The 11,692-nt window shown below is 36.9% G+C and overlaps 1 non-coding gene across 1 annotated transcript; it reads right to left on the bottom strand.

Moving 5' to 3' along the window:
• Positions 1 to 867: 867 nt before the first annotated feature.
• On the bottom strand, positions 868 to 952 carry TRNAQ-UUG (transfer RNA glutamine (anticodon UUG)). The gene has a single exon. It is a non-coding gene; the product is annotated as a tRNA-Gln (tRNA).
• Between the last annotated feature and the right edge of the window lie 10,740 nt (positions 953 to 11,692).

Raw genomic sequence — 11,692 nt, 5'->3', positions numbered from 1 at the left:
AACGTATCATCGCAATGAAAGTCAACCCAAGGGATAGATAAATTTATTAACTTTTCAGGAGGTTTGTCAAGAACTGAGGGTAAAATATTAAGTTCTTCACTATCGCATGTTCATTAGATTTCAGAAAAGTCTTAAAATGCTTGTTTGAAGACTGGGTGTGTTTTTTGTTGTTGTTGTTGTTGATGATGATGAAGTATTTGCTTAGGTTTACATTTTTTTTTCAACGTTTTACTTATTTTTGGGACAGAGAGAGACAGAGCATGAACGGGGGAGGGGCAGAGAGAGAGGGAGACACAGAATTGGAAACAGGCTCCAGGCTCTGAGCCATCAGCCCAGAGCCCGACGCGGGGCTCGAACTCCCGGACCGCGAGATCGTGACCTGGCTGAAGTCGGACGCCTAACCGACTGCGCCACCCAGGCGCCCCTAGGTTTACATTTTTAAAGCAATGAACAGTCTGAGAACCAATTTAAAGGGGAGATTCTTCTGGTGTGGCTCATCTGGAAAATAATTTGGGTCCAGATAAATGAGGTAAATAACTCCCTTTAAGATCCTACTCAGCATGTTGTGATCAACCTGGCCCATGACTTCCATGTATTCATAAAGTACTGGGCAAAGCAACAAGATGAACCATGAAAGGGCCACAGCTTACGCAGCCTCCCTAAGTCAACTTTTCCCTTTCTGTTCAATTTCATAATACTATGTACCTCTTCCTTATTATACTCCCACAATTGATCATTTTACATTTTTTTTTTTTTACGTTTATTTATTTTGAGACAGAGAGAGACAGAGCATGAACGGGGGAGAGGCAGAGAGAGAGGGAGACACAGAACCAGAAGCAGGCTCCAGGCTCTGAGCCATGAGCCCAGAGCCCGACGTGGGGCTCGAACCCACGGAACGTGAGATCGTGACCTGAGCCAAAGTCAGACGCCCAACCAACTGAGCCACCCAGGCGCCCCGATCATTTTACATTTTTAATTGTTTCTTTGATGTGTCAACTTGGTTATAATCCCCTGATACTCAATCAAACACTAATCAGGGTGTGGCTATGAAGATTATTTTGTAGGTGTGATTAAAGTCTATAATCAGTTGACTTTAAGCAAGGGAGATTTTTTTTTAGATCATCTAGGTAGACCTGATTCGCTCAGTTGAAAGGCCTTAAAATCAAAGCTGAGGTTTCCCTAAAGAAGAAAGTTCTGTATATGGACAACAGCTTCAAGTCCTTGACTAAGAGATTCTAGCTCACTCTTTCTGATAACCTGCCCTACAAATTTCAGACTTGCCTAATCAGCACACTGAATTGAGTAAGTCAGACCCTTGTAATAAATTTCTTAATATACATCTTCCAGTGGTTCTACATCTCTGGTTGAACCCTGACTTTTATAACATTGTTGTGTGATTCTTTGGCAAATGTTTTACTCTCTGGAGCATAAAATTCATAAAGGCAGAGACGATACCATTTTTATTTATGTATTTATTTATTTGTCAGCTATGGTAACGTATGGCATAGAATGGTGCCTCGTTAACAAAACCAACAAAAAATGCCCACTGAATGAATAATTAAAGATTGATAAATATCTGTATTTTTAACCAAAAAATAATGCTTAAATAGAATTGAAGGTAAGATGATATCTTCCAAATTTCTGAAAGAAATAAAAATTAAAAAACACATAGTCTATCGGGGTGCCTGGTGGCTCAGTTGGTTAAGCGTCTGACTTCGGCTCAGGTCATGATCTCGCAGTTTGTGAGTTTGAGCTCTCCATCAGGCTCTGTGTTGACAGCTTAGAGTCTGGAGCCTGCTTCAGATTCTGTGTCTCCCTCTCCCTCTGCCCCTCCCCTGCTCACACTCTGTCTCTCTCTGTCTCTCAATAATAAATAAACATTAAAAAAATATTAAAAAAAAACACAGTTTATCTAGTACAAGGCAGATAATAAGAAAAGGAACAAGAAGTATAAACGTAGAAAAATAAAATAAAATTCCAAAAGTAGATCAAAAACATTGATTACAACACTTAATGAGTATCAGTTTAAAATTCCTTATTAAAGGAAAATACTTAGATTTAGTTTTATAAAAATCCAACTAACTGTTGCTTAGAAGACAAATATATAAAACAAAATTAAACAAAAAGCTTACAGAGAATGAGATGGTCAACAATATTTCTAACAAATGTCAAAAAAAAAAGCAGAGGCAGTAATATTTATATATATAATAAAACACCCAAGAAGAAAAAGAAAAGCACATATGAAATTAAAGAGGATGAATTTAGGGGCGCCTGAAGTCGGTTAAGCGTCCGACTTCAGCCAGGTCACGATCTCGCGGTCCGTGAGTTCGAGCCCCGCGTCAGGCTCTGGGCTGATGGCTCAGAGCCTGGAGCCTGTTTCCCATTCTGTGTCTCCCTCTCTCTCTGCCCCTCCCCCGTTCATGCTCTGTCTCTCTCTATCCCAAAAATAAATAAACGTTGAAAGAGGATGAATTTATAAGATTAAAAGGAGACGTAAGAATCATGTGTCAGGTTACAAAAATATAAAAAGTTTATATTGATGAAAATAGAAGAAATGGACAGAAATAGGGTTATAGTGGGATTCTTCATAAACCACTATTACTCTATGAAGCATCAAATAAAAGATTTAATTGATGACAAAATAATTAAGAAAGATGAAGTCACATATTTTTATCTACAAAAAAACAGATAATATTTAACCTTAAAATGTCTTTGAAAATATAATTTGATCATTTTCTAGAAACAAACAATGTCCCAGTAAACTTCAAAGTATGAAAATTAGAGGCGCCTGGGTGGTGCAGCCAGTTAACCATCCAACTTCAGCTCAGATGGTGATCTCACTGTTCGTGAGTTTGAGCCCCGCATCAGACTCTCTGCTGTCAGCACAGAGCCTGCTTCAGATCCTCTGTCTTCCTCTCTCTCTTCCTCTCCCTGGTTTGTTCTCTCTCTCTCAAAACAAATAAATAAATTTTTTTTAAAAATAGGGGCACCTGGGTGGTGCAGTCGGTTGAGCGTCCGACTTCAGCCAGGTCACGATCTCGCGGTCCGGGAGTTCGAGCCCCGCGTCAGGCTCTGGGCTGATGGCTCAGAGCCTGGAGCCTGTTTCAGATTCTGTGTCTCCCTCTCTCTCTGCCCCTCCCCCGTTCATGCTCTGTCTCTCTCTGTCCCAAAAATAAATAAACGTTGAAAAAAAAAATTAAAAAAAAAAATTAAAATTATACTGGCCACTTTCTCTGATCATAATGAAACAAAACAAAATAACAAAAAATACGAAACTACCAAAAATTAAGAGTAAAAAACCAGACATATATTTATAATCCTTTGGGAGTTAAAATAATTTCTCCTAAATTGGCTAAACACAAAATCAAATGCAAAATGAAATGATATATATAAAAAGGTAAGGAATTCTACCAAAAGCTGTATTTAAAAACAAATTAATAAAGTCAAAATTTTAAAAATAACAAAATAAATAGAGAAAATACACTAATCATTTACTTAAAGAAACTGGAAAAAAAATAACTGCAATAATTTTCTAAGGGAAAAAGGGGGTAGAAAGTAAAGATGGTTATGTTTATAGATAGTGAATTACAAAAAAAGAAGTAGAAAACTGATAGATAAAGCCAAGGTCTAGTTCTTTGAAAAAACAATGCAATTAGCACTCTTTAATAAATCTAATAAAAAGACATTGTGACAAATATGGAGATAATTTTCATCTGTGTATTCTGTGTTCAATTGTATGCTAATAAATTTGACAATCTAAATGACAAGGAAGAAACTGAAAATCTAAATTAACTGGAAGAAAAACTTCAAGTTATCATGAAATAACTTTCCCAAAAGACTACAGAATCAGATAATTAATATTTGAATTTATTTGATGGAGAAATTATTTTAATCTTTTCAGAAATAAATAATTCCCATACAACAGAAGCTATTCTACAACATAACAGAAGATGGAAGGCTTCCCAGTATACCAAATAAATCAAGAATTAATGTAAGGAATAAGGGGCTTAGAATTTCCTAGATAGATGACCTTATATGACTGATCTCAAACCCACTTTCCTCATCTGTAAAATGGGGATAGGTAAGGTATGAACCTCACAAAATGTCTATAAAATTTAAATTCAATTCATGTAAATCTCAGCTTAGCAGATTCCCAGGAACACAGTGCACTATCAACAAGTTTGTTTTTAAAGCTACAATAAGCCTGATATAAAAACTTGTTAAGTATAACTCTAAAGTCAACAACATACTAATTTAGTTAATAAGAAATAATGTATTTAAGAAACAAAACAGATAGGGGCGCCTGGGTAGCTCAGTCGGTAAAGTGTCCAACTTCAGCTCAGATCATGATCTCATGGTTCGTGAGTTCGAGCCACGCTTGGGGCTCTGTGCTGACAGCTCAGAGCCTGGAGCCTGCTTCGGATTCTGTGTCTTATTCTCTCTTTGCCCCTCCCCCGCTTGTGCTCTGCCTCTCTCTCTCAAAAAATAAATAAATGTAAAAAGAAAAAAGAAACAAAACAGATAAACACAGAGAAAGAGAAAGAAGAGAGGGAAGCAAACCATAATAGACCCCCCTTTTTTTAAAGTTTATTTATTTATTTTTGAAAAAGAGAGAAAAACATTACAGCAAGAGAAGGGCAGAGAGAGAGGGAGAGAGCGAAAATCCCAAGCAGGATCCGCACTGTCAGTACAGAACCCAATTCAGGGCTCAAATTCACAAACTGTGAGATCACGGCCCAAGCCGAGATCAAGTATCCAACGCTTAACCAACTGAGCCACGTGGGTGCCTCAAGAGACTCTTAACTATAGAGAACAAGGGTTGATGGAGGAAGGTGGATGGGGGAATGGGCCAAATGGGTTATGAGTATTAAGGAGGGCATTTGTTGGGATGAGCACTGGGTGTTATATGTAAGTTTCTACTCCTGAAACCAATATTACACTATATGTTAATACTAGAATGCAATAAAAATTTGAAGGAAAAAAAGGAGAAATAATGTAAAAATCTAAATACAATATATGCAATCAAATTCAATAGACTATTAGAGAATAATCAGGCATAAATGCAAGAACAATTTAGTATTAGGACATGTGCTGTTGCAATGAGTTCAGCTACATCAATACACCAATTAAGAAAAACGTATTATCACATTTAAAGATCCTATGCCTGATAGCCCCTTATAAGTGAGGAAGGAAAGTAAGATAGCTCCTTAATGATGAAACACTAGAAAGAAACATTGCCACTGAAATCACAAACAGTACACAAATGCCTTCTATATCCAGTTTTGTTCAGGGTAGCAATGTAATGAGCTTAAAAAAAAAATCTCTATATCCCAATTGCTGTTACAGGTTGGTACGTGACACAATTCTAGCTAAAAAGCTCTAAGCAGAAATCTCTAGGTCCAGCTTGGGAAGAGTGTAGAGAGAGGGGAGGGGTGGTGGAGGAGATACAGGTAAAGCCTGTTCTTCCTCTTACTGGAGTGAACCTGGAGTTGCAGGAGCAATCACAGGACTATAAAGTCTAAAGCCCCAATCTAAGGATTAAGGAACAGAAAAATCCAAGGAGCCTAGATTTCCAAGGTATCACACAACCAAAGTACCTGGCTTGCGTGGCCTAGCTTTAGACAGACCATCAATCCCTGATCCATTTGATATTCATCAATCCCTTAGCTGTTTAAACCAGTTATTCTAAGTGTGGTCCCTACACCAGCAGCATCAATATCACCTGCAAACTTGTTAGAAATCCAAATTCTTGGACACTTTCCCAGACCTACTGTCTCAAAGCTCTGAAGAAAATGCCCAGCAATCTGGATTTTAACAAGCCTTCCAGGGGACTCTGATGCTTGTTTGCAAGTCTGAGAACCTCTGGTTTAATCCATTGTCTTTCAAGTCTCTCTAAAGGCCAAATGTAATTTTAACTGAAAATATATTCTGCTGATGAGCATTCTGAAAAAATTCACTTGGCTTTCAGAAAAAAATTAAGTCATATTTAAATCCTTTACACAAAATTGAATTTCAGAGGGATTCAAGATTTAATACACATGCTTTTGGGGCACCTGGGTGGCTCAGTTGGTTAAGTGTATGACTCTTGAGTTCGGCTCAGGTCATGATCTCATGGCTCATGGTTCAAACTCCACATCAGGCTCTGCACTGACGGCATGGAGCCTGCTTGGGATTCTGTCTCTATCTCTCTCTGCCCCTTCCCCAATTGCACTCTCTCTCTCCCTCTCTCAAAATAAATTAAAAAAACTTTAAAAAATACATTTTTTGTACATGTATGCCTATATACATAAATATATACACATACCTACACATATATGTGTGTACCTGGAAGGATATTTTGTGGCTACTTTTGTCATTGAGTTGTGGAAAGATATTACACGAACAAAAGGGAGCAAAATCAGTCAACAAATTAAAATATCAATACATTGAACTATCTAAAGTTTTAGAATAAATTTTAAAGCAAAAAACACAGAAAACAAATTTAAAAGGAAAATGACACATTAATAAATATTTTTTAGAAAATGTAACAAAGGATTAGCATTTTTCTATATGAACAATAGTATAGATAAGTAAAAAACTTTAAGAGCAAATAAAAATGCTCATGACATAATGTAGTAGCAAATAAAAGACTACACATGCTAATATATATACTATGCATATATACATATGAGTATATATTACACATATATACACATGTACACATATATACACATATATCCTAAGGGAAACATTCCAATATTAACAATCATTACCTCTGAATTATGGCATTTGACTAAGTAACTTTTTAAATATTCTTGTGACTTCCAAATTTTCTATAATGAATATGGATTGCCTTTAAAATCAGAAAAAAATGTGCAAAAACATTATATGTAGTAGATGTAGATAACAGGCATAAGAATACCATGTGAGGATCTAATGGCTAAGCATGAGACTCCAAGAAATCTGACATAAAATTGTAGAATAGAAGAAACAAGGTTTGCAGTGTTTCTAATAATCATCCTACCGTATTAAAGAAATATGTTCCCCGAAATGGCTATCATTTCTCCCTAATCTCCTCGAGTTGGAAGCTCACCCAAACCAAAGTTCACTTTTGACCTTACCAATACTCCTCTAACCTCAGAGACCCCTAACCTGTCTGAGAGACAGCACAGCGCTTCTAGATGTATTCTCAAAACAGTGGATAGTCTGGGGGCCTCACATAAAATAGGTATCCTTTAAATGAGTGCCTTTAAGGGAGCAAATTCAGGAACTAACCTCATCCTTCATCTCATTCTCTCTCTGGCTGTCTCTTTTCCCATCCTGAATTATTCTGTGTCCCTTTCCAAGTGTCTACCTTCCGTTACCATTCACTCTACCCTCCAGTCTCAATCTTCAAGCTTCTCTTCTCTGGCTTTAACCCCTACTTATCTGGACTGTCCATGGATTAGCAGTGCAACAATGGCCAAGCCCTGAACTTCCCATACTTAAATACTGCCCTCAGTGGCAGTTCTGACATCAGATAAGAGTAGCTCCATACGTCCCAACAAGTGATGTTCTGGTAAGTGTTTAACAACCAGCTCCCTCTGCAAAAAACCAAAAAATAAATCAAAACAAAAACAAAGAACATATTTAATATTGATACAGCTAGGTAGGCACACACACATACATGCACACACATTTATTATGAGCTTTCACTGATATAGAGGATATTTCACATCACATGATTTGCAAATAATAAAATACACAATAGTCTTTACTGTGAATTCTATGTAAGCTAATTGAACCTCCCAGACTCCTGTAATTTCTTGTTAAATTCTTGTATTCATCGCCGAACTATGGATGCAAGAGATGAACAAGAGTGTGGTTCTGATATGAATGTTGGTTGATACATTCCTTTACGTTAGTGAGAAAGTGAAGCAATGAAGATATATGTAGGAACTTCATTAGTTTTTCAATGATCTGACTGACTTCCTTCTTCAATCAGAGAATATTTTTTTTTGAATATTGGGAGTATACTGCCTCAATTTTGTGTAATATTCACAGTACACTGGTTGCAGTCAGAGCATACCTGTAGATTTAATCTGCATTTCCCCTATCACTTTCTAAAGTCTAGAAAATCAACAAACATTAAATCAAGCCTTGATTTGTTGTGTTCATCTGCTTCCATGATGTGAATATACCCATCATGGCTGATTTCAAGCTGCCTAAGTAACATCACTGAATGTGGAGTTGAGAACAGATGTGCAATGACAGTAGCAGACCATTATATAGTATTCTACCATATAGACACAATGGACACAAATAAGCTCAAAAGCAGAGATAATAGTTAAATGTAGTACAATAATTAGAAGCTGGTGAATTTTGAGTATTTATTAACCTTGTTTTCAATATACTTTAATGTTCACATTAATTTTTAAATTTTTTTAAATGTTTATTTGTTTTTGAGAGTGCGAGCAGGGGAGGGGCAGAGAAAGAGGGAGACACAGAATCTAAAGCAGGCTCCAGGCTCTGAGCTGTCAGCACAGAGCCTGATGCGGGGCTCGAACTCACAAGCTGTGAGATCATGACCTGAGCTGAAGTCGGATGCTCATCCGACTGAGCCACCCAGGCACCCCACCATAGACTAATTTTTAATAACAGCTTTCGAAATCCTGAAATGTTGTTTTCATGTGCAAACTGCTGGCCTCAGCTCTCTTGTGTTACTCAGAAAACAGAACTGTGGAATTTATACATCCACAAGTAGGCTGAACATCTTCCACCTTGCTAATGTGCACTTCCAAGAAGTCAAATATTGCAGAGCATTAGGGAAACATCCTAAAAAAAATGGGTCATTGTGGCTGCATGTAATCTATTCAAGCAGTAGGCCTTGACCCTCATGGTTCAGCCTAAATATTTGCAAGAGGTCCATGTTCATGAAGGGAAACCATGGTAAGAGCTTACTGAATGATCAAGGGACATTGGGCTGGAGTTGTCTTAGAAGGCCAAAGAATGTATGGAGCAAGCAGTCACAAAGGTTCTTTTCCACCTTGCTGTGGTTGTATCATTATTCATATAGTTAGAACTAGATTCTGGTCCAGGAGGGATAATAACAAGTAATTGTGCTGAGTAATTATGCTGTGCCAAACATCGTGCTAAATACTATACACACATCATCTCTTTAATCCTTAAAACAACATTGAGTGGCAAGGATTATTATAACCAGGAAACTGAAAAGAGCAATTAGGAAATTTGCCCAAGGTCACACATGTAGCAAGTGATAAACTAGGATGTTAATTAGCTGTGTACCTCCAAAACCAGTGCTTTGTTATACCAGCTCCTCAAATCTGGAGATCCAGGGCTTTTGAGAACCCACGAATAAATACTTGGATGGTATCCATTCATTCTTCAACATTCCTCATTAATCAATTAGCCAAATGTCCCTGCTGTACATCTGTTTTCAGCTGACATTGTTAATAGCACCCTTTTTCACCATCAGAAGTATCCAAATTTGGGTGTTAACTTACATGGTCCCTCGTGTAGAAGAATGGGGTTCTGCATGTAAGCAGGAATTGAGGCAAGTTGTGTTTCTGCTATAAAGGGAGTTGGCCAAAGATAGCAGCAGTAAAAACCCAGTACCTACTCTCTTCTCCACCTTACTAGGTTGAATATGCACAGCCACGTCTCAGGGAATCCATATAATCACATGCATGTGCAAAAGGGAAACATGGAATTTTTCAAACATAAATCCACTAATTAAAATGTAGGCTCGGGGTGCCTGGATGACTCAGTCAGTTAAGTGTCCGACTAGATTTCGGCTCAGGTCATAATTTCAGGGTGGTGAGATCGAGCCTCGTGTTGGACTCCATGCTGAGTGTGGAGCCTGCTTAAGATTCTCTCCCTCTCTGCTCCTGCCCCCACTCCCCCCCCCACACACACACACAAAAGTAGGCTCATGGCCTTTGACCTTTGAAGTTACCTTCACTGATTTCTACTACCTAAACATGATCATCTTGAATGAATGATTCCCTAGACCTGACTTCCTGTGAAGCCGTCATCCTGACTATCCTGGACATATTTCAGAGTAAGTTTCTCTATGCCAATCTGGAAATTACAAGCTTTCACTCCCAGGAAACCCAGTAGAAAACTGCAAAAAGGGGCAGCACCTCAAAATGATCAAAATTATCTAATGTTTTGGGGATGTGAGGTTAACTACATCCAGTTTAGTGGTGTTCTTAGATTATTAAACATAACTCCAGACAGGAAAGAAGACATGGAAATAAAATAAAACTTGGAAAGCCTTCAGTGGAAACATAAAAATATGTTCAAACAAAAAAAATGAGTTTTTAATTGACTATTTATAGATTAGCTCTTATTCTCTTAAAGCATAAGAAAACTAAAAGCTCTATTCTTATGAACGTATCAAGCTTAAAAGGATATAAACGCAAATAATCTGCTCTTAAATCTTGAATATGATATGATTTCTTTCTCTGTGGATGAACAATGTCTTAAGAAAAATTAGGTATCATGTTAATAGCAAATGGTTTCACAACTTTAAATATGTTCTGTGTAGCCTTTCATTAAATTCAGATCTCCAAACACAGGCCAGTTCTTTTGATACCAATGAAAGAAACAATCTATCAGATATATAACAGTAATGTTTTTTGGTCTTTCCTACCAGGAGAATTACAATATTTTTCTGGTCTCAAAATAAGCTTATTATGGTTTTCTTATAAGGGTCAAACAAAGCAAAAAAAAAAAAACAAACAAAAAAAAAACCCACAAAATAGTTTTCCTAAACAGAAAACCCATTTCTCTTCCCAACATTGCCTGGAGCAATAACACAGGTCAGCATGCTGGCTTGAGCTTATGTGTGCCTGTGCGTGCGTGCGTGCGTGCGTGTGTGTGTGTGTATCTGTTTGTAAAAATGTGTTATATTGCTGCTTTCCCTAGAATATTTTTTCATTCCTCTCTTGGTAACACTGTTTCAATTCTTTAAGTATTAATGGAATCAAAAATCAAAGAATGAATCCTGGTGTATAAATACTTTAAACACCATGGATGGCTCATAATAATATCAGGTTACAAGTTAACAAGCACTTAGTAAAGAATAATATTGTGGTCAAGCTATAAAAAATATATTGCCATAAAAAATTTTAAATCAACTACTTCAGCATATTACTTTTATTCTTTTTACTATTGATGTACTCATACTAGGCTGGAATAAATATCAGCATTTCTTTAGCAATATGTTCTTAATGAAAAATTAAGGATTATTATATTCTTTTGTCAATTACAAATTAATGGTTTATTTTTGTCTTAGCACCCATAAGAAAATAAAAACTATATATGAGTTTATTTGAAATTTTCCATTTTATAAATGTTTACTTATTTATTTTGAGAGAGAGAGAGAGAGCGCATGCATGTGGAAGTGGAGAGAAGCAGAAAGAAGGAGACAGAGAATCCCAAGAAGCAGGCTCCATGCTGTCAGCACAGAACCTGAGGCGGGGCTCAATCTCACAAATTGTGAGATCATGACCTGAGCTGAAATTGAGTCTAAGGCTTAAACAACTGACCCATACAGGTGCCCCTAAAATCTTCCATTCTTATGAATAGCTTCTTTTTAAAATATGTAAATATTTCTTTTTATCAACATAGTATAATTTTTTGTAACTTTTTCTAAACCTAACCTCAAAATGTTTTAGAACATAAAGCAGAAGGGAATGTGAAATGACTT

The sequence above is a fragment of the Herpailurus yagouaroundi genome, unplaced genomic scaffold (assembly GCF_014898765.1).
Source record: "Herpailurus yagouaroundi ecotype Mexico unplaced genomic scaffold, PumYag 221, whole genome shotgun sequence".
Classification (NCBI taxonomy): domain Eukaryota; kingdom Metazoa; phylum Chordata; class Mammalia; order Carnivora; family Felidae; genus Herpailurus; species Herpailurus yagouaroundi.
This window is presented reverse-complemented; position numbering and strand designations above follow the sequence as displayed.